The sequence below is a fragment of the Oncorhynchus masou genome, chromosome 6 (genome assembly GCF_036934945.1).
Source record: "Oncorhynchus masou masou isolate Uvic2021 chromosome 6, UVic_Omas_1.1, whole genome shotgun sequence".
In the NCBI taxonomy this organism is placed as follows: Eukaryota; Metazoa; Chordata; class Actinopteri; order Salmoniformes; family Salmonidae; genus Oncorhynchus; species Oncorhynchus masou.
In genome coordinates this window covers 48,488,592-48,512,231 of record NC_088217.1, presented here as the reverse complement: position 1 = coordinate 48,512,231, position 23,640 = coordinate 48,488,592, and positions in this window count along the sequence as shown.

Below are 23,640 nucleotides of genomic sequence, written 5' to 3'. Positions count from 1 at the left end.
CAGTACAGTCAGTAAGCAGTTTAGCAGTGAAACCGGCGGGTCCCAGTGGCAAGAAATTAGTCAAAACAAAAGCTTACCTAGACTTGGAAAAGTTCCAGTGTTGTGTTGGATAGTCATAGCCAGCTAGCTAACATAGCATCCCTCTGTTTGAGCTGGGTGTTTGAGTAGGCTAAATTAACTAGCTGCATTTACCAGCTAAGGAAGGTGAAAGTGAAAAAAATGAAATGTTTTTTGCTTCTACTTAATTTTTTTTATCAATTCATTTGTTCAAAACAGTTCACCTTTTGTCCTTCTCTTTTGAGTCAGCTACTCACCACACGTTATGCACTGCAGTGCTAGCTAGCTGTAGCTTACGCTTTCAGTATTAGATTCATTCTCTGATTCTTTGGGTGGACAACATGTCAGTTCATGCTGCAAGAGCTCTGATAGGTTGGAGGACGTCATCCGGAAGTTGTCATAACTACTTATTTTTTCCCCAGTTGTCATAATTACTGTGTAAATCTATGGAAGGGGGTGTGAACCATGAGGTTCCTAGGTTTTATATTGAAGTCAATGTACACAGAGGAAGCTAGCTGTCCTCTGGCTACACTATGGTGCTACTCTACAGAGTGCTGTTGAGGCTACGGTAGACCATCATTGCAAAATTGTGTGCTTTTGTAACGGTTCTCGTCTGTCGAAGGAGAAGCGGACCAAAATACAGCGTGGTAGTTATTCATGTTCTTTAGTAAATGAACTAGACATGAAATAACGACCAAAACAAAGAGAAAACCTATACAGCCTATCTGGTGAACACAGAGACAGGAACAATCACCCACAAAATACTCAAAGAATATGGCTGCCTAAATATGGTTCCCAATCAGAAACAACGATAAACACCTGCCTCTGATTGAGAACCACTCCAGACAGCCATAGACTATGCTAGATACCCCCACTAAACCACACACCCAATACCGAACAAAACCGCAAGACAAAACACACCACAATAAACCCTTGTCACACCCTGGCCTGACCAAATAAATAAAGACAAACACAATATATTTCGACCAGGGCATGACAGTTTTAATAAATTATTTGGTGACGTGAATATATTTAGTATAGTTTTATCTAAAAAGGAAGACATTTTAAATATTTCACTATTTTCACATCCCTTACTCCTCTTGAGGAGCCTCCACTGCCTCCATTGCTGTAAATTCACCATTTAGTCATAATGATTATTCAACTTGCCTATTATATGAATTACCTGCTAAAACAAAAAAAAACATCTGTGAGAAGGATCAAGGATGTGAAGTTGGAGCTACTGTAAAATATGAGAAGACAGAGAATCTCAAGAGAAAGGGATAATATTTGTTGGGGAAGGCAAATTGTCCAAAGGATATCAGTCAAAGAGATTGCCTCCAAGGTAAGCAGACAGACAGCAGGCCTCTCAGTCAGAAGAGCACTCTTCCATGGTCATGTGTCTGGCTATACCTTAAATACTCAGGCACAACATAACCTGTCCTTTTCTTTCTTAGGAAGAGAAAGGGTCTGTTTTAAAAAGATACACATTTCAAAGAATTGTATGACGGTTTGACTGTAAGAATGTAACAGACAGGACTACTCCAAATAGGCCTTGAAGCTAGCTCTACAAACTCAATGACTCAAGGGGTGTTACAATCCCACTCATTTGCTAAAGGTCTTTTTATGGCACCAATATAATACAATGCTCAATAGCCTTGGTTTCAGGTCTCAAGCCCTCTGTCACAATATTGGAACTGTCCTCCATCGTCCAAAATGGTTTGAAAACCTCTCCAGTCATCAAATGCCTTTTTGGTAGATGCTGAAGGATCTCAACCTCGTTCTCTAGTGACTGACTTTGCTGCTGACTTTCGTATTGTGTTTGAAGACTTGGTGAAGTTTTGGCTCATTTTTTATATTAAAATCATATGGAATGAAATGTGTTGTCATAAACTAAGCAATTTCAAATCCATAAACATTTCAATCTCTTTTGCTTCAACACATTTATTGTCTTGCTAATTCTGTGTGAATTACTGGCGGCTGTTAGACATCAACTATAAAAAGGAAAAGGAACTTGGATTCGAGAAGTGTTATATGAACTATTGATCATTTGTCTCAGATCTGTGACTTCTTAGTCACCTTTAACAAGAACGGCTGCAGTGAAGGAAGACAGAGAGAAACGTTGTACAGTATGTTTAGAAATGCGACATGTTTTTGATAACCACCTTGGAATTGTTTTCTCAATCTGCCTTATTGTCTGCACAAATACTACTCCTGTGCCTAATCTCTTGGAGCACTCAGTTGCTCAGTGGGTGTGAAGGGTGTGAGAATGGCAAGGTGCCACAACATGCTGCTTCTGGTGGTTTCTGGACTTATTGGACCATTTCAGATGTTATAAGTCGTGCAAATGTAAATGAATGTCAGGAAATTGTTGTGTGAGTTTCATTGCAGTTTTGAATCAAAAACATTTGTTAAAATAACACATGCTAAATATCATCAACAAAGAGAAATATACTGCAGTCTGCATATGCAAGCAAAACGTATACATATGCTACGCTATTCACAAGCTGCCAATCAGTTTTCCTATTCTCGTCAATGTTTAAACAGTGGGGCAAAAAGTATTTAGTCAGCCACCAATTGTGCAAGTTCTCCCACTTAAAAAAATAAGAGAGGCCTGTAATTTTCATCATATGTACACTTCAACTATGACATACAAAATCAGAAAAATAAAATCCAGAAAATCACATTGTAGGATTTTTAATGAATTTATTTGCAAATTATGGTGGAAAATAAGTATTTGGTCACCTACAAACAAGCAAGATTTCTGGCTCTCACAGACCTGTAACTCCTTCTTTAAGAGGCTCCTCTGTCCTCCACTCGCTACCTGTATTAATGGCACCTGTTTGAACTTGTTATCAGTACAAAAGACACCTATCCACAACCTCAAACAGTCACACTCCAAAGTCCACTATGGCCAAGACCAAAGGACACCAGAAACAAAATTGTAGACCTGCACCAAATCAACTATGGGAGCATTTATTAGGAAATAGAAGACATACAAGACCACTGTTAAACTCCCTCGATCTGGGGCTCCACGCAAGATCTCACCCCGTGGGGTCAAAATGATCAGAAGAACAGAGAGCAAAAATCCCAGAACCACACAGGGGGACCTAGTTAATGACATGCAGAGAGCTGGGACCAAAGTAACAAAGTCTACCATCAGTAACACACTACGCTGTCACGCCCTGGTCGAAATATATTATGTTTATTCTTCATTTATTCGGTCAGGCCAGGGTGTGACATGGATTATTGTGGCGTGTTTTTGTCTTGGGGTTTTGTGGGATGTCTAGCGTTAGTCTATGGCTGCCTGAGGCGGTTCTCAATCAGAGTCAGGTGATTATCGTTGTCTCTGATTGGGAACCATATTTAGGCAGCCATATTCTTTGTGAGTTTCGTGGGTGATTGTCCTTAATCAAATCAAATTTATTTATATTGCCCTTCGTACATCAGCTGATATCTCAAAGTGCTGTACAGAAACCCAGCCTAAAACCCCAAACAGCAAGCAATGCAGGTGTAGAAGCACGGTGGTTAGGAAAAACTCCCTAGAAAGGCCAAAACCTAGGAAGAAACCTAGAGAGGAACCAGGCTATGTGGGGTGGCCAGTCCTCTTCTGGCTGTGCCGGGTAGAGATTATAACAGAACATGGCCAAGATGTTCAAATGTTCATAAATGACCAGCATGGTCGAATAATAATAAGGCAGAACAGTTGAAACTGGAGCAGCAGCACGGCCAGGTGGACTGGGGACAGCAAGGAGTCCTCATGTCAGGTAGTCCTGGGGCATGGTACTAGGGCTCAGGTCCTCCTCCGAGAGAGAAGGAGAGAATTAGAGAATGCACACGTAGATTCACTTAGTGTCCTTGTTCCTGTCTCTGTGTTAGTTTACACTAGTATAGGCTGTTTTGGTTTTCGTTACGTTCATTATGTTCTTTGTTTTGTAGTATTTGTATTGATTCGTGTTTATGTTTGTTTATTAAACTAGAATGGGCATCGAGCCAGGTAAGGTTGGGCAGGCTCGGTGCTCAAGAGCTCCAGTGCGCCTGCACGGTCCGGTCTACCCGGTACCACCTCCACACCCCAGCCCTCCGGTGGCAGCTCCCCGCACCAGGCTTCCTGTGCGTGTCCTCGGCCCAGTTCCACCAGTGCCAGCACCACGCATCAGACCTACTGTGCGCCTCACCTGTTCAGCGCAACCAGAGCCTTCCTCCTTTCCTGCACTGCTGGAGTCTCCTGCCTGTTCAGCGCAGCCAGAGCTGCCAGCCTGCATGGAGCAGCCAGAGCTGCCAGCCTGCATGGAGCAGCCAGAGCTGCCAGCCTGCATGGAGCAGCCAGAGCTGTAAGTCTGCATGAAGCAGCCAGAGCTGCCAGTCTGTATGGAGCAGCCAGAGCGGCCAGTCTGCATGAAGCAGCCAGAGCTGCCAGTCTGCAAGGAGCCTCCAGTCTGCCCAGCGCCGCCAGTGCCGCCAGTCTGCCCAGCGCCGCCAGTCTGCCCAGCGCCGCCAGTCTGCCCAGCGCCGCCAGGGCCGCCAGTCTGCCCAGCGCCGCCAGTCTGCCCAGTGCCGCCAGTCTGCCCAGCGCCGCCAGTGCCGCCAGTCTGCCCAATGCCGCCAGTGCCGCCAGTCTGCCCAATGCCGCCAGTCTGCCCAGCGCCGCCAGTCTGCCCAGTGCCGCCAGTCTGCCCAGTGCCGCCAGTCTGCCCAGTGCCTCCAGTCTGCCCAGAGCCGCCAGTCAGCCAGGATCTGCCGGAACCGCCAGTCAGCCAGGATCTGCCGGAACCGCCAGTCAGCCAGACTCTTCCAGATCCGCCAGTCGGCCAGACTCTTCCAGATCCGCCAGTCAGCCAGACTCTTCCAGATCCGCCAGTCAGCCAGACTCTTCCAGATCTGCCAGTCAGCCAGACTCTTCCAGATCTGCCAGTCAGCCAGACTCTTCCAGATCTGCTAGTCAACCAGACTCTTCCAGATCTGCCAGTCAACCAGACTCTTCCAGTCAACCAGACTCTTCCAGATCCGCCAGCCAGCCAGGATCTGCCGGAGCCAACTACCTGCCTGAGCTTCCTCTCAGTGCTGGGCTTCCTCTCAGTCCCGAGCTTCCCCTCAGTGCTGAGCTTTCCCTCAGTGCTGAGCTGCCCCTCAGTGCTGAGCTGCCCCTCAGTGCTGAGCTGCCCCTCAGTCCCGAGCTGACCCTCAGTCCAGTGGGGTTCTGGGTGAGGACTACTAGGCCATGGTCGGCGGCGAAGGTGGACTATCCTAGGACGCGAGGAGGGGGGACTAAGACATTTATAGAGTGGGTTCCACGTCCCGCGCCGGAGCCGGAGCCGGAGCCGCCACCATGGACAGACGCCCACCCGGACCCTCCCTATTGTTTTGATGTGCGTCCGGGAGTCCGCACCTTAGGGGGGGTTCTGTCACACCCTGGTCGAAATATATTATGTTTATTCTTCATTTATTCGGTCAGGCCAGGGTGTGACATGGGTTATTGTGGTGTGTTTTTGTCTTGGGGTTTTGTGGGATGTCTAGCGTTAGTCTATGGCTGCCTGAGGTGGTTCTCAATCAGAGTCAGGTGATTATCGTTGTCTCTGATTGGGAACCATATTTAGGCAGCCATATTCTTTGTGTTTCGTGGGTGATTGTCCTTAGTGTCCTTGTTCCTGTCTCTGTGTTAGTTTACACTAGTATAGGTTGTTTCGGTTTTCGTTACGTTCATTAAGTTCTTTGTTTTGTAGTATTTGTATTGATTCGTGTTTACGTTTGTTCATTAAACATGGATCGCAATCTACACGCTGCATTTTGGTCCGATTCTCTTTCACCGCATAAAAACCGTTACATACGCCGCCAGGGACTCAAATCCTGCAGTGCCAGATGTGTCCCCCTGCTTAAGCCAGTACATGTCCAGGCCCGTTTGAAGTTTGCTAGAGAGCATTTGGATGATCCAGAAGAAGATTGGGAGAATGTCATATGGTCAGATGAAACCAAAATATAACTTTTTGGTAAAAATTCAACTCGTTGCGTTTGGGGGACAATGAATGCTGAGTTGCATCCAAAGAACACCATACCTACTGTGAAGCATGGGGGTGGAAACATCATGCTTTGGGGCTGTTTTTCTGCAAAGGGACCAGGATGACTGATCTGTGTAGAGGAAAGAATGAATGGGGCCATGTATCGTAAGATTTTGAGTGAAAACCTTCCATCAGCAAGGGCATTGAAGATAAAACGTGGCTGAGTCTTTCAGCATGACAATGGTCCCAAACACACCGCCCGGTCAACGAAGGAGTGGCTTCGTAAGAAGCATTTCAAGGTCCTGGAATGGCCTAGGCTGTCTGCAGATCTCAACCCCATAGAAAATCTTTGGAGGGAGTTGAAAGTCCGTGTTGCCCAGCAACAGCCCCAAAACACTGCTCGAGGGGAGATCTGCATGGAGGAATGGTCCAAAATACCAGCAACAGTGTGTGAAAACCTTGTGAAGACTTACAGAAAACGTTTGACCTCTGTCACTGCCAACAGAGGGTATATAACAAAGTATTGAGATAAACTTTTGTTATTGACCAAATACTTATTTTCCACCATAATTTGCAAATAAATTCATAAAAAATCCTACAATGTGATTTTCTGGATTTTTCTCCTCATTTTGTCTGTCATAGTTGAAGTGTACATATGATGAAAATTACAGGCCTCTCATCTTTTTAAGTGGGAGAACTTGCACAATTGGTGGCAGACTAAATATTTTTTTGCCCCACTATATGTATGATTCATTGGAAAAAATTACAGTTTCAGAGTTATCTAGAATCATCAAAATATGACTCAAATGAGCTGTGTAAAACCTCCCAAAAAACAATACATTTTCATCATGAAAATCAGATGTTAGATGTTTGAGAGGCATCACAATGAATAACACTGTCAACGTCGTGTGTATAGGTGGCAGGGAAGTCAGGCGCAGGAGAGTCAAAATGGAGTGTAATTGGAGTTTTTTAATAATTGACCACGTAACATGCTCCATAACACTAAAAAGGTACAGACATAAACAAACATGGGTATGAGGACCCGACGCGCACCTATACAGCATAAAACTACACAAAACAATCTCTGACAAAGACATGAGGGGAAACAGAGGGTTAAATACACAACAGGTAATGAGTTGAGTTGAAAACAGGTGTGTGGGAAGACTAGACAAAACCAAAGGAAAATGAAAAATGGATCGATGATGGCTAGAAGATCGGTGATGTCGACCACCGAGCACCGCCCAAACAAGGAGAGGCAACGAATTTCGGTAGAAGTCGTGAAAAACACATGAGATGGCTTCTCACCTGTAGGCTAGATATCTGTATTCAGGAGACTGAGAGGCATCACAATGAATAACACATGAGATGGCTTCTCACCTGTAGGCTAGATATCTGTATTCAGGAGACTGAGAGGCATCACAATGAATAACACATGAGATGGCTTCTCACCTGTAGGCTAGATATCTGTATTCAGGAGACTGAGAGGCCATCTTGGGATTGAGTTCATGAGTTCCTACTCCGGGTTTATACAGTATGTCAAGGATATTCCATGTTGGGCATGTAGCAAGCAAATCAAAACAGAGAAAGGAAGGCAATACCTTTCTGCTTACCATGGGCCAAGCTGGTCCTTTAGTTTAGAGTTTCAAGTTGTATTGTCATGTGCACGAGTACAGTGAAATGCCTTTTTTGCAAGCTCATTTCCCAACAACGCAGTAATGAATATAGATATGCGTAACACTTCATTTTAAGCAGTCCTTATCATAATGTAATTACCAAGGTGTAAAAATGAAGGCTTCTTACCATGCTTGTGACAAATGTCCAGGTTTCTACTAAATCCAGCGACTCACTTCTTCTCAGCTGCATACAGTAACAATGGTCACACAGGTTGTGGTCCCTTGTGGAGGCGCTGGGTGTCTGAGGAATGATAGAGCCTATTGAGCATACTGTAGGCTATGTGCTTACCCTTGAATGTGCACTGTTCGAACTATATCTCCATTCATTGTTGTTGATATAGTAGCACCCCCCCCGAAATACACTATTTCAGTACATGCAATGTTTGCCTACTTACAATGTAATTACTAGTTGTTACACAGGATTTTGCTCATTTGAACGAAGTGGATGTTGAGGGGTACTTATACAGTACATTACCCCATATTGACAAACTGGCTCTTATTTTACAAGAAGGTACAGGAATGAAGTGAAACTTCCAGAAGCTTTAAAATGAGGGTGAGGTTGTCAGGATGGGTAATGTACTGTATAAGTACACATTAATTACAAGTAAGTACCCCTCAAGACACATTTCACTTTAACTAGCTAAATCCTGTGTAACAGATAGTAATTACACTGTACTTATTCAGAACTTGCGTGTACTCTGTAGTGTACTAGTGTGTATATCTTCCCGCTTGGATCTCACTTCCAGCAGCTTTAAAATGAGGGCCAGGTTGTCAGGATGGGTAGTGTACTGTACACATTAATTACAAGTAAGTACCCTCAAAACACACTTAATTTAAATCCTGTGTAACACCTAGTAATTACATTTTGCCTAGGCAAACATTACATGTACGATGCTTTGAAATAATATTTTTCCTCGGCTGGGATGACCAAATGAACCCAGATGGTGCACTTTATTGCTGGCAATAACGTTGAGTTATTTTCAACAGTGCATATTCGTGGGTAAGTAATTAGAGCCTATTGGGCATAATCTCTCGGACACCCAGTGCATCCACGAGGGGTCACAACCTTTGTGACAGTTGTTACTCAACGAGATGGCAGCTGAGAAGAAACACGACACTAAGTTTGTGAATTTAGTGGAAACCTGTCCATTTGTAACAAGCATGGTAACACGCATGGTAACGCCGCAATGTTGCTATTACAGTGTAGCTATTGGTTGTTACAGTTAACTACAATACCTGTTACAGTGTAATTGCACATGTAATTACACTGTAATCAGAACCCCTTAAAATGCAGTGTTACCTAATATACTGTACAGTAGGAAAATATTCAGTGAAGCAGAAAAAAAACCGCATGAGAAATAGAAATAACATGAGAGGGTAAGTAAGCTGTATAAAGTGTCAGTTCCAGGGTCAGTTCCAATACCATATGTATAATGTGCAGGGATACTGGAGTGATGTAGACATGTATGAGGGTAAGGTGACTAGGAATCAGGAGCAGCAGCAGGTATTTGATGATGATTGTAGGTGAATGTGTGTACGTGTGCTTAGAGTCCGTATGAATGTATGAGCGTCTATGTGTGTGTGAGCAAATGAAGTGTGTGAGCGTGTTTTGGAGTGTCAGTATGAGTTTGTGTGAGTGAGTGTGTGTGTAGAGTCCTGTGAGTGTGCATAGAGTCAGTGCAACAAACAAAAAAATGACAAAATAAAAGGGTCATTGCCTTATGACCGAGTAATGAAGAATAATGTTGTTGAGTTTTGGCCAGACCAATAAAAAAAAAGGGATTTTTCCTTTGAAAAATAGATTCAAATGGAGGGCATTTGTACTGCAGGGTAGAAATGCATTTCACTATGGCAATCAAATGAGCCCTGCTGGCTCAGCAGACATGTGATGATAAAAAAGATGCCTGATGCACATTTGATTGTGAAGTCCCGGCTATAAAGAGAGGATAAAGCGATTCTAAATCAACCATAAAATTGCAGATGGTGGTCCAGTATACGCCAGTAAATATGTTAAATGACTGTCATCATTACCTCCATTCCTTGCCTGACCTGTGGCATACATCATTACCTTATCAATGAGTTGTAACGCCAACGCTCTTGGATGAAAATATTTTACTTTCACAACAACGGAGACCTTTAAAAATCTTGTTTGATCTGCATTATTTTTCATTGTGAACTATGGTTTAAGAACCAGGTGGCTCTCTTTTCTTCACTAAGTCATGTGATTTAGCGCACTTTGCTCGAGTGCCGCAGTGTGTGGAGAAAAAAACAACAATAACAAAACAAACAAATTCATCTTTCATTTGATTTCTTTTCGACACACTCACTATACTGAGTGGATCCGTTTCTACTATTATATTTCTATGTCTGTGTCATACTGTATGAGTCATGGGCGATTTAGGCTATTGAATAGTGGTACATAATTATGCATAATGGTCGTCTACTTAAATCAGTTTTCAATGCCGTGTCAGAGAACAGAGAATGTTACACCCTGCCCAACCAAGCGAAAGAGTAGTAAACTGCACATTTGGTCAAACATGGACAAATATCCTGCCTCCACGGTGTTGTGTTCTGGAGAAAACAGGGGGGGGGGGGTCATATTTGCAGTCTGGAAATAGTTATGGTGAAAGCAAGGTAAAAGCAGTAACTACCGTCATTCACATCAGTTACTGACTCATACCTTGGTTTCACCGAGCTTTGGGCTGCAGTGTCTGCAGTTCACCTTGATTGTTCTTTGCTGATACAAGTATCAAGCTACAGTTGAAGTCGGAAGTTTACATACACTTAGGTTGGAGACTTTAAAACTCATTTTTCAACCACTCCACAAATATATTGTTCACAAACTATAGTTTTTGCAAGTTGGTTAGGACATCTAATTTTGTGCATGACACAAGTAATTTTTCCAATAACTATTTACATTATTTCACTGTATCACAATTACAGTGTGTCAGAAGTTTACATACACTAAGTGCTGTGCCTTTACACAGCTTGGAAAATTCCAGAAAATGATGTCATGGCTTTAGGCTAATTGAAATCATTTGAGTCAATTGGATGTATTTCAAGGCCTACCTTCAAACCCAGTGCCTCTTTGCTTTACATCATGGGAAAATCAAAAGAAATCAGCCAAGATCTCAGAAAATAATTGTCGACCTCGACAAGTCTGGTTCATCCTTGGGAGCAATTTCCAAATGCCTGAAGGTACCACATTCATCTGTCTAAACAATTGTATGTAAGTTTAAACACCATGGGACCACGCAGCCATCATACCGCTCAGGAAGGAGACACTTTCTGTCTCCTAGAGATGAACGTACTTTGTTGCGAAAAGTGCAAATCAATCCCAGAACAACAGCAAAGGACCCTGTGAAGATGCTGGAGGAAACAGGTACAAAAGTATCTATATCCACAGTAAAAAAGAGTCCTATATCGACATAACCTGAAAGGCCGCTCAGTAAGGAAGAAGCCACTGCTCCAAAACCGCCATAAAAAAGCCAGACTACGGTTTGCAACTGCACAAGGTGACAAAGATCGTACTTCTCGGAGAAATGTCCTCTGGTCTGATAAAATAAAATAGAACTGTTTGGCCACAATGACCATCGTTATGTTTGGAGGAAAAAGGGGGAGGCTTGCAAGCCGAAGAACACTATCCCAACCGTGAAGCACAGGGGTGACAGCATCATCTTGTGGGGGTGCTTTGCTGCAGGAGGGACTGGTGCACTTCACAAAATAGATTGCATCATGAGGTTGAAAAATTATGTGGATATATTGAAGCAATATCTCAAGACATCAGTCAGGAAGTTAAAGCTTGGTTCCAAATGGGTCTTCCAAATGGACAATGACCCCAAACATACTTTCAAAGTTGCAGCAAAATGGCTTAAGGACAACAAAGTCAAGGTATTGGAGTGGACATCACAAAGCCATGACCCTAATCATACAGAAAATTTGTAGGCAGAACTAAAAAAGCTTGAGCGAGCAAGGAGACCTGCAAACCTGACTCAGTTATACCAGCTCTGTCAGGAGGAATGGGCCAAAAATCACCCAACTTATTGTGGGAAGCTTGTGGAAGTCTACCAGAAATGTTTGACCCAAGTTAAACAATTTAAAAGGTAATGTTACCAAATACTAATTGAGTGTATGTAAACTTCTGACCCACTGGGAATGTGATGACAGAAATAAAAGTTGAAATAAATAATTCTCACTACTGTTATTCTGGCATTTCACAATCTTAACATAAAGTGGTGATCCTAACTGACCTTATGCAGGGAATTTTTACTAGGATTAAATGTCAGGAATTGTGAAAAACTTAGTTTCAATGTATTTGGCTAAAGTGTATGTAAACTTCTGACTTCAACTGTATATAAAACACATAGCATATAGTAAATCTATGAACACAAGTTTGTGTTAAAAAAAATGGTAATGGCATAGTATTCCAGTGGGTGTACCAACCAAGATGGCAGTAACTTCCATCTAGGGTCAAAGGTCATGTCAATATGAAAAATATGAATAGGGTCATAAGGTTATAGCAAGCAGCTACCACATTTCCAGAGATCTGCCTTCAACTCATTTGGATGGCCAATTAAAAAATGTCCTTGTTACACTCATTGAGCAGATACTGCTCTTTTGCTTAGTAGAGCAGTGTGTATGACTTGTAAAAGTATGTACACTACCAGTCAAAGGTTTGGACACACCTACTAATTCAAGGGTTTTTCTTTATACTGTGTTTTACATTGTGGAATAATAGTGAAGACATCATAACTATGAAATAACACATATGGAATCATGTAGTAACCAAAAAATTCTTCAAAGTAGCCACCCTTTGCTTTGATGAGAGCTTTGATGAGAGCTTTGCACACTCTTGGCATTCTCTCAACCAGCTTCATGAGGTACTCACCTGGAATGCATTTTAATTAACAGGTGTGCCTTGTTAAAAGTTAATTTGTGGAATTTCTTTCCTTCTTAACCTCTTACATCTATGGGGGCGCTATTTCATTATTGGATAAAAAAACGTGCCCGTTTTAAGCGCAATATTTTGTCACAAAAAGATGCTCGACTATGCATATAATTGATAGCTTTAGAAAGAAAACACTGACGTGTCCAGAACTGCAAAGATATTTTCTGTGCGTGCCCTAGAACGTGAGCTTCAGGCAAAACCAAGTTGAGACGGCATCCTGGAAAAGAGCAGGATTTTTGAAGCTCTGTTTTCCATTGTCTCCTTATATGGCTGTGAACGCGAGAGGAGTGAGTCAACCCTTTGTCGTTTCCCCAAGGTGTCTGCAGCATTGTGACGTATTTGTAGGCAGATCATTGGAAGATTGACCATAAGAGACCACATTTACCAGGTGTCCGCCCGGTGTCCTGCGCCGAAATTGGTGCGCAAAAGTCAGCTGCCAGTATTTTTCCATGGGATTCAGAGAGGAAAGCAAGCTTCCACAAACGATATATCAATGAAGAGATATGTGAAAAAACACCTTGAGGATTGATTCCAAACAACGTTTGCCATGTTTCGGTCGATATTATGTAGTTAATCCGGAAAAAGTTAGACGTTGTAGGTGACTGAATTTTCGGTTCGTTTCGGTAGCCAGATGCAATGTAGAAAACGGAACGATTTCTCCTACACACAGACGCTTTCAGGAAAAACTGCGCATTTGGTATGTAACTGAGAGTCTCCTCATTGAAAACATCAGAAGCTCTTCAAAGGTAAATGATTTTATTTATTTGGTTATCTGGTTTTTGTGAAAATGTTGCGTGCTAAATGCTACTCAAAATGCTATGCTAGCTTTGCATACTCTTACACAAATTAGTCAATTTCTATGGTTCAGAAGCATATTTTGAAAATCTGAGATGACAGTGTTGTTAAGAAAAGGCTAAGCTTGAGAGCAGACGCATTATTTTCATTTTATTTGAAAAAATCGTTAACGTTGCGTTATGCTAATGAGCCTGAGGCTTTAGTCACGATCCCGGATCCGGGATGGGGAGTTCCAAGAGGTTAATGCATTTGAGTCAATCAGCAGTGTTGTGACAAGGTAGGGGTGGTGTTACGAATCCCTTTTGGCCCGACAGTCTAGGGGGGGATGGTAATGAGACTCGTAACATAACTCATGCAAATTATTATTGTGACAAAGGAAAAGTGTGAACGAAATAAGCACGACCACTGAAATCTACCGTCAAACTCTAGGTTTATTTATAAACACACGGTAATGGGGGGAGCAGGAAAAGGGGCTGAGCTGGACCCAAGGAAAGAAACAATGAGTATTCAAAAACACCCCTAAGCTAGACTAGCTTACTTTAACAACATCTAACTAACTAACCAAAAATACAGTGGGTGGTCCGCCCAGTTCTAACTAGTGTATTTAACAAAGTTCACCTACGGGTAGTGTATGCCCATGGGCGACTTGTCTTGGTTTCCCCCTTTTCCACCAGCAATCAAACACAAACACCATAACCAAAAACAATACTCACAGGTGATGACAAAGTGCTATGAGGTGCTTAAACAAAAGAGAGGTTACGACACAAAGCGAGAGTGAAACACAGAGACCTACAGACATGGCATTTACAGAGAGATTGAGCTGAGCTGGGCTCCAGAACAAACAAATGATGGGGTTTTTAAAACATGGGACAGGAACTGTGATAGGTCAGGAAATAGGAGGAGGTGTGTCTTCTGATTGATGATTGATTGTTGACTGATTGGGGAGTGATGATTTTCACCTGTGAGGGGAGAAGGAGAGAAAAGAAACACACACAGGATACACACACACAGGATAACTGTATCCGTAACAGGTGGTATACAGAAGATAGCCCTATTTGGTGAAGGTCCAAGTCCCTATAATGGCAGGAACAGCTCAAAAAAGCAAAGAGCAATGACAGTCCATCATTATTTTAAGACATCATTATTTTGAAGGTCAGTTAATGCAGAACAATTCAAGAACTTTTTAAGTTTCTCAAATGCAGTTGCAAAAACCATCAAGCGCTATGATGAAACTGGCTCTCATGAGGTCCGCCACAGGAAAGAAGACCCCCAGTTACATCTGCTGTAGAGGACACATTCATTGGAGTTAACTGCATCTCAGATTGCAGCCCAGATAAATGCTTCACAGAGTTTAAGTAACAGACACATCTCAACATCAACTGTTCAGAGGAGACTGTGTGAATCAGGCCTTCATGGTCAAGTTGCTGCAAAGAAAACACTACTAAAGGACACCAATAAGAAGAAGAAACTTAATTGGATCAAGAAACACGAGCAATGGACATTAGACCGGTGGAAATCTGTCCTTTGGTCTAATGAGTCCAAATTAGATTTTTTTTGGTTCCAACCGCCATGTCTTTGTGAGACAGAGAACAGGTGAACGGATGATCTCCCACTGTGAAGCATGGGGGAGGAGGTGTGGGGGTGCTTTGCTAGTCACACTGTCTGTGACTAATTTCGAATTCAAGGCACACTTAACCAGTATGGCTACCACAGCTTTCTGCAGTGATACGCCATCCCATCTGGTTTGCACTTAATGGGACAATCATTTGTTTTCAACATGACAATTACCCAAAACACACCTCCAGGCTGCATAAGGGCTATTTGACCAAGAAGGAGAGTGATGGTGTTGCATCAGATGACCTTGCCTCCACAATCACGCGACCTCAACCCAATTGAGGTGGTTTGGGATCAGTTGACTGCAGAGTGAAGGAAAAGCAGCCAACAAGTGCTCAGCATATGTGGGAACTCCTTCAAGACTGTTCGAAAAGCATTCCTCAAGAAACTGGTTGAGAGAATTCCAAGAATGTGCAAAGCTGTCATCAAGGCAAAGGGTGGCTACTTTGAAGAATCTAAATATATTTAGATTTGTTTAACACTTTTTTGGTTACTACATGATTCCATATGTGTTATTTCATGGGGTAGCTCTGGGGTAGAATAACATAAAAAGTAGGATCCAGGTCAATTATACAGACAAAACAACTGATAATCTGCTCTTAAAATCAGATAAGCCTCAGCAGCCAGCTTCCATGAAGAGAAGATCAATGTCATTTAAGGGGGTGATTGTGGTAAATAACTTTTAACCAGGTAGGTGTATTTCAGTCTGGTTCTTCTGGTTGTTGAATGTACCAGGCCAGTGCAAAGCTGATCTCTGCATCATGCTATAAAATGATGTTATATAGGCCTATCCATTTTTCAGAGATTCGTGAAAGAATGGATCTGCGATAATCGTCAGAGAAAAGCTGGTAATCAAATCAAATCAAATTTCATTTGTCACATACACATGGTTAGCAGATGTTGTAGCGAAATGCTTGTGCTTCTAGTTCCGACAATGCAGTAATAACCAACAAGTAATCTAACTAACAATTCCTAAACTACTGTCTTATACACAGTGTAAGGGGATAAAGAATATGTACATAAGGATATATGAATGAGTGATGGTACAGAGCAGCATAGGCAAGATACAGTAGATGGTATAGAGTACAGTATATACATATGTGTCATGTCTTGTTATGTCTGTTCCTGTCCTTTCTCTTCACTCTGTCTCTCTCTGCTGGTCTTTTTAGGTTACCTTCTCTGTCTCTCATTCTTCAGCTGTTCTACATCTTCCCTAACTAGCTCATTCACTCTTTCCCACCTGTTCTCTCTTCCCCCTCTGATTAGGTCTCTATTTCTCTCTCTGTTCCTGCTACTTTCAGTGTCTGATTCTTGTTTGTGTTTTTGATGCCAGAAGCAAGCTGTCGTCTCGTTTGCTTCCACCTTGTCCTATCCTGTCGGAGTCTGCCTGGCAGGTGCATCCTGCATTATACTAACGTTCTTTTTGTTCCATTGACTACGTTGGAAGAGGATTTATGCCATTCCTGTTTTTCATTAAAGAACTCTGTTTTCTGTTAAAACCGCTTTTGGGTCTTCACTCAAGTCCATAACAGAAGAATCAGACCAAGAATGGACCCAGCGGCTCCGGACCCTTTTCACTCCGCCGTCGAGATCCAGGGAGCGATGCTAGGCAGACACGAGGAGGAATTGTCTGCTGCTCGACATGCCGTTGAGACCCTGGCCGTCCAAGTCTCCGACCTCACAAGACAGGTTCACCAACTCCACCTCGATCCACAGCCCACTTCCAGGGTTTCCGAGTCTCCGGAGCCCAGATCAACAACCCGCCGTGTTACTCTGGGGAGCCCACTGAGTGCCGCTCATTCCTCACTCAGTGTGATGTGGTGTTCTCTCTCCAGCCCAACACTTACTCCAGGAGCGCAGCCCGCATCGCCTACGTCATTTCTCTCCTTATCGGACGGGCGCGTGAGTGGGGCACGGCAATCTGGGAGGCGAGGGCTGAGTGTATTAACCAGTATCAGGACTTTAAGGAGGAGATGATACGGGTTTTTGACCGTTCTGTTTTTGGGGAGGAGGCTTCCAGGGCCCTGTCTTCCCTATGTCAGGGGAATCGATCCATAACGGATTATTCTATTGAGTTTCGCACTCTCGCTGCCTCTAGTGACTGGAACGAGCCGGCTTTGCTCGCTCGTTTTCTGGAGGGTCTCCTCGTCGAGGTTAAGGATGAGATCCTCTCCCGGGAGGTTCCTTCCAGTCTGGACTCCTTAATAGCTCTCGCTATTCGCATAGAGCGACGGTTTGATCTTCGTCGCCGAGCTCGTGGAAAGGAGCTCGCGTTCTCCGTTGCTCCCCTCTCCACATCACTGCCACCTGCCGCATCACTGCCACCCTCCTCCGCCGGCTCGGATGCTGAGCCTATGCAGCTGGGGGTATCCGCATCTCGGCCAAGGAGAAGGAACGGAGAATCACCAATCGCCTCTGTCTCTACTGCGGCTCCGCTGGTCATTTTGTCACCTCATGTCCAGTAAAAGCCAGAGCTCATCAGTAAGAGGAGGGCTACTGGTGAGCGCAACTACTCAGGCCTCTCCTTCTGGATCACGCACTACCTTTCCGGTCCATCTCCGCTGGCCCGGTTCATCTGCTTCCTGCAGTGCCTTGATAGACTCTGGGGCGGAGGGCTGTTTTATGGACGAGACCTGGGCTCGGGAACATGACATTCCTCTCAGACAGTTAGGGAGCCCACGGCCTTGTTCGCTTTAGATGGTAGTTCTCTCCCCAAGATTCAGCGTGAGACGCTGCCTTTAACCCTCACTGTCTCTGGTAATCATAGCGAAACCATTTCTTTTTTAATTTTTCGTTCACCTTTTACACCTGTTGTTTTGGGTCATCCCTGGCTAGTGCGCCATAACCCTTCTATTAATTGGTCTAGTAATACTATCCTATCCTGGAATGTTTCTTGTCATGTGACCTGTTTAATGTCTGCTATCCCTCCTGTTTCCTCTGTCTCTTCTTCACAGGAGGAGCCTGGCGATTTGACAGGGGTGCCGGAGGAGTATCACGATCTGCGCACGGTGTTCAGTCGTTCCAAGGCCACTTCTCTCCCTCCACACCGGTCGTATGACTGTAGTATTGATCTCCTTCCGGGAACTACTCCCCCCGGGGTAGATTATACTCTCTGTCGGCTCCCGAACGTAAGGCTCTCGAGGATTATTTGTCGGTTTCGCCGACGCCGGTACCATAGTCTCCTCCTCCTCTCCCGCCGGAGCGGGGTTTTTTTTTGTTCAGAAGAAGGACGGGTCCCTGCGCCCATGCGTGGATTATCGAGGGCTGAATGACATAACAGTTAAGAATCGTTATCCGCTTCCTCTTATGTCTTCAGCCTTCGAGATCCTGCAGGGAGCCAGGTTTTTCACCAAATTGGACCTTCGTAACGCCTACCATCTCGTGCGCATCAGGGAGGGGGACGAGTGGAAGACGGCGTTTAACACTCCGTTAGGGCACTTTGAATACCGGGTTCTTCCTTTCGGCCTCGTTAACGCTCCCAGCTGTCTTTCAGGCACTAGTTAACGACGTCCTGAGAGACATGCTGAACATTTTTGTTTTCGTTTACATGGACGATATCCTGATTTTTTCACCGTCTCTCTCGATTCATGTTCAGCACGTGCGACGCGTCCTCCAGCGCCTTTTTGAGAACTGTCTTTATGTGAAGGCTGAGAAGTGCACTTTTCATGCCGCCTCTGTCCCTTTCTCGGTTCCGTTATTTCCGCTGAGGGCATTAAGATGGATCCCGCTAAGGTCCAGGCTGTCATTGATTGGCCCGTTCCTAAGTCACGCGTCGAGCTGCAGCGCTTTCTGGGCTTCGCTAATTTCTATCGTCGTTTCATCCGTAATTTCGGTCAGGTGGCAGCTCCCCTCACAGCCCTTACTTCTGTTAAGACGTGCTTTAAGTGGTCCGTTTCCGCCCAGGGAGCTTTTGATCTTCTTAAGAATCGTTTTACATCCGCACCTATTCTTGTTACACCTGACATCTCTAGTCAGTTTGTTGTTGAGGTTGACGCGTCAGAGGTGGGCGTGGGAGCCATTCTTTCTCAGCGCTCTCTCTCTGACGGCAAGGTCCATCCTTGCGCGTTTTTCTCTCATCGCTTATCGCCGTCAGAACGTAACTATGATGTTGGTAATCGCGAACTGCTCGCCATCCGCTTAGCCCTAGGCGAATGGCGACAGTGGTTGGAGGGGGCGACGTTCTTTGTCGTTTGGACTGACCATAGGAACCTTGAGTACATCCGTTCAGCCAAACGACTTAATGCGCGTCAGGCTCGTTGGGCTCTGTTTTTCGCTCGTTTCGAGTTTGTTATTTCTTATCGTCCGGGCTCAAAAACACCAAGCCTGATGCTTTATCTCGTCTCTTCAGTTCTTCTGAGGTCTCCACCGACCCCGAGGGGATTCTCCCTGACGGGCGTGTTGTCGGGTTGACTGTCTGGGGAATTGAGAGGCAGGTAAAGCAAGCACTCGCTCACACTCCGTCGCCGCGAGCTTGTCCTAGGAACCTTCTGTTCGTTCCCGTTCCTACTCGTCCGGCCGTTCTTCAGTGGGCCCACTCTGCCAAGTTAGCCGGCCACCCCGGCGTTCGGGGTACGCTCGCTTCCATTCGCCAGCGTTTCTGGTGGCCCACTCGGGAACGTGACGCGCGTCGATTTGTCGCCGCTTGTTCGGTCTGCGCGCAGACTAAATCTGGGAACTCCCCTGCCGGCCGTCTCAGACCGCTTCCCATTCCCTCTCGACCGTGGTCTCACATCGCTTTAGATTTTATCACCGGACTGCCTTCATCAGCGGGGAAGACAGTTATTCTTACGGTTGTCGATAGATTCTCTAAGGCGGCTCATTTCATTCCTCTCGCTAAGCTCCCTTCTGCTAAGGAGACGGCTCAGATCATTATCGAGAATGTTTTCCGAATTCATGGCCTTCCGTCTGACGTCGTTTCCGACAGAGGCCCGCAGTTCACGTCTCAATTTTGGAGGGAGTTTTGCCGTTTGATTGGGGCTTCCGTCAGTCTCTCGTCCGGCTTTCATCCCCAGTCTAACGGCCAAGCCGAACGGGCCAATCAGACTGTTGGTCGCATTTTACGCAGTCTTTCTTTCGTAACCCTGCGTCTTGGTCAGAACAGCTCCCCTGGGCAGAGTACGCCCACAACTCGCTTCCCTCGTCTGCTACCGGTCTATCTCCTTTTCAGAGTAGCCTCGGGTACCAGCCTCCGCTGTTCTCATCTCAGCTCGCCGAGTCCTGCGTCCCCTCCGCTCAGGCTTTTGTCCAGCGTTGCGAGCGCACCTGGAAGGGGGTCAGGTCGGCACTTTGCCGTAATAGGGCGCAGACTGTGAGGGCCGCTAATAAGCGCAGGACCAAGAGTCCTAGATATTGTTGCGGTCAGAGAGTATGGCTCTCCACTCAGAACCTTCCCCTAAGACAGCTTCTCGCAAGTTGGCCCCGCGGTTCATTGGTCCGTTCCGTATTTCTCAGGTCATTAATCCTGTCGCAGTGCGACTTCTTCTCCCGCTATCTTCGTCGCGTTCACCCGGTCTTCCATGTCTCCTGTGTTAAGCCCGTTCTTCGCGCCCCCGCTCGTCCCTCCCCCCCCATCCTTGTCGAGGGCGCACCCATCTACAGGGTTCGTAAGATTTTGGACATGCGCCCTCGGGGCCGTGGTCATCAGTACCTAGTGGATTGGGAGGGGTACGGTCCTGAGGAGAGGAGTTGGGTTCCCTCTCGGGACGTGCTGGACCGTTCGCTGATCGATGATTTCCTCCGTTGCCGCCAGGTTTCCTCCTCGAGTGCGCCAGGAGGCGCTCGGTGAGTGGGGGGGGTACTGTCATGTCTTGTTATGTCTGTTCCTGTCCTTTCTCTTCACTCTGTCTCTCTCTGCTGGTCTTTTTAGGTTACCTTCTCTGTCTCTCATTCTTCAGCTGTTCTACATCTACCCTAACTAGCTCATTCACTCTTTCCCACCTGTTCTCTCTTCCCCTCTGATTAGGTCTCTATTTCTCTCTCTGTTCCTGCTACTTTCAGTGTCTGATTCTTGTTTGTGTTTTTGATGCCAGAAGCAAGCTGTCGTCTCGTTTGCTTCCACCTTGTCCTATCCTGTCGGAGTCTGCCTGGCAGGTGCATCCTGCATTATACTAACGTTCTTTTTGTTCCATTGACTACGTTGGAAGAGGATTTATGCCATTCCTGTTTTTCATTAAAGAACTCTGTTTTCTGTTAAAACCGCTTTTGGGTCTTCACTCAAGTACATAACAATATGAGATGAGTATGTAAACAAAGTGGCATTGTTAAAGTGGCTAGTGATACATGTATTACATAAGGATGCAGTCGATGATATAGAGTACAGTATATACGTATGCATATGAGATGAATAATGTAGGGTAAGTAACATTATATAAGGTAGCATTGTTTAAAGTGGCTAGTGATATATTTACATCATTTCCCATCAATTCCCATTATTAAAGTGGCTGGAGTTGAGTCAGTGTCAGTGTGTTGGCAGCAGCCACTCAATGTTAGTGGTGGCTGTTTAACAGTCTGATGGCCTTGAGATAGAAGCTGTTTTTCAGTCTCTCGGTCCCAGCTTTGATGCACCTGTACTGACCTCGCCTTCTGGATGATAGCGGGGTGAACAGGCAGTGGCTCGGGTGGTTGATGTCCTTGATGATCTTTATGGCCTTCCTGTAACATCGGGTGGTGTAGGTGTCCTGGAGGGCAGATAGTTTGCCCCCGGTGATGCGTTGTGCAGACCTCACTACCCTCTGGAGAGCCTTACGGTTGAGGGCGGAGCAGTTGTCGTATCAGGCGGTGATACTGCCCGCCAGGATGCTCTCGATTGTGCATCTGTAGAAGTTTGTGAGTGCTTTTGGTGACAAGCCGAATTTCTTCAGCCTCCTGAGGTTGAAGAGGCGCTGCTGTGCCTTCTTCACGATGCTGTCTGTGTGAGTGGACCAATTCAGTTTGTCTGTGATGTGTATGCTGAGGAACTTAAAACTTACTACTCTCTCCACTACTGTTCCATCGATGTGGATAGGGGGGTGTTCCCTCTGCTGTTTCCTGAAGTCCACAATCATCTCCTTAGTTTTGTTGACGTTGAGTGTGAGGTTATTTTCCTGACACCACACTCCGAGGGCCCTCACCTCCTCCCTGTAGGCCGTCTCGTCGTTGTTGGTAATCAAGCCTACCACTGTTGTGTCGTCCGCAAACTTGATATTTGAGTTGGAGGCGTGCGTGGCCACGCAGTCGTGGGTGAACAGGGAGTACAGGAGAGGGCTCAGAACGCACCCTTGTGGGGCCCCAGTGTTGAGGATCAGCGGGGAGGAGATGTTGTTACCTACCCTCACCACCTGGGGGCGGCCCGTCAGGAAGTCCAGTACCCAGTTGCACAGGGCGGGGTCGAGACCCAGGGTCTTGAGCTTGATGACGAGCTTGGAGGGTACTATGGTGTTGAATGCCGAGCTGTAGTCGATGAACAGCATTCTCACATAGGTATTCCTCTTGTCCAGATGGGTTAGGGCAGTGTGCAGTGTGGTTGAGATTGCATCGTCTGTGGACCTATTTAGGCGGTAAGCAAATTGGAGTGGGTCTAGGGTGTCAGGTAGGGTGGAGGTGATATGGTCCTTGACTAGTCTCTCAAAGCACTTCATGATGACGGAAGTGAGTGCTACGGGGCGGTAGTCGTTTAGCTCAGTTACCTTAGCCTTCTTGGGAACAGGAACAATGGTGGCCCTCTTGAAGCATGTGGGAACAGCAGACTGGTATAGGGATTGATTGAATATGTCCGTAAACACACCAGCCAGCTGGTCTGCGCATGCTCTGAGGGCGCGGCTGGGGATGCCGTCTGGGCCTGCAGCCTTGCGAGGGTTAACACGTTTAAATGTTTTACTCACCTTGGCTGCAGTGAAGGAGAGACAGCATTGAAATGATTTAACGATACATTGTTCTAGATTCATGAAATGTTCATTTAATTGTCATGCACATGACCATGGTTATTGTCATAATTGTAATGAATACAACACTGCCTTGGTGACAAAAACAAACGGTTTTGATCGTCTCATAAACAAATGGTTTTGACCGTCTCATAAACAAATGGTTTTGACCGTTTAGAACTTCAGGAAATGAAGCTTTTCTTCTTGACCATGCTATACTGCTGGTAAAATGATTGCTGCCCTTGTTGAGAAATTACAAACCATTCCCTCTTCTTGTAAAAATGCTATCGGGTAAACTATCGTTACTTGAAAATTACATTAAAATCCCCCCTCCACCCTAAAATGTATGTACATTATCATGATTATGATAATTATTTTTAATTCATGGTTAATGTCCATAATTGTTGATTACTCAATAATATAATTACTGTGCCAGCCCTCATTTCATAGCAATTTACAGACTGTTTTTTAAATATTTTTTAACCCGTGAAGGTCAAAGTGATTGAGCCGGAATGCCTTGATTGTAGTGCTCTGAAGCTGATCCTCTCTAGTGTGAGGGCTTTTTAAAGTAGCATTGTTGGACTTTGGCTCAGTTTATCATGGAGTAACTGGTATAAAAAATGTGGTCAGAATGTGTAAGAGCCTCCGGCGTGGTTGACAGC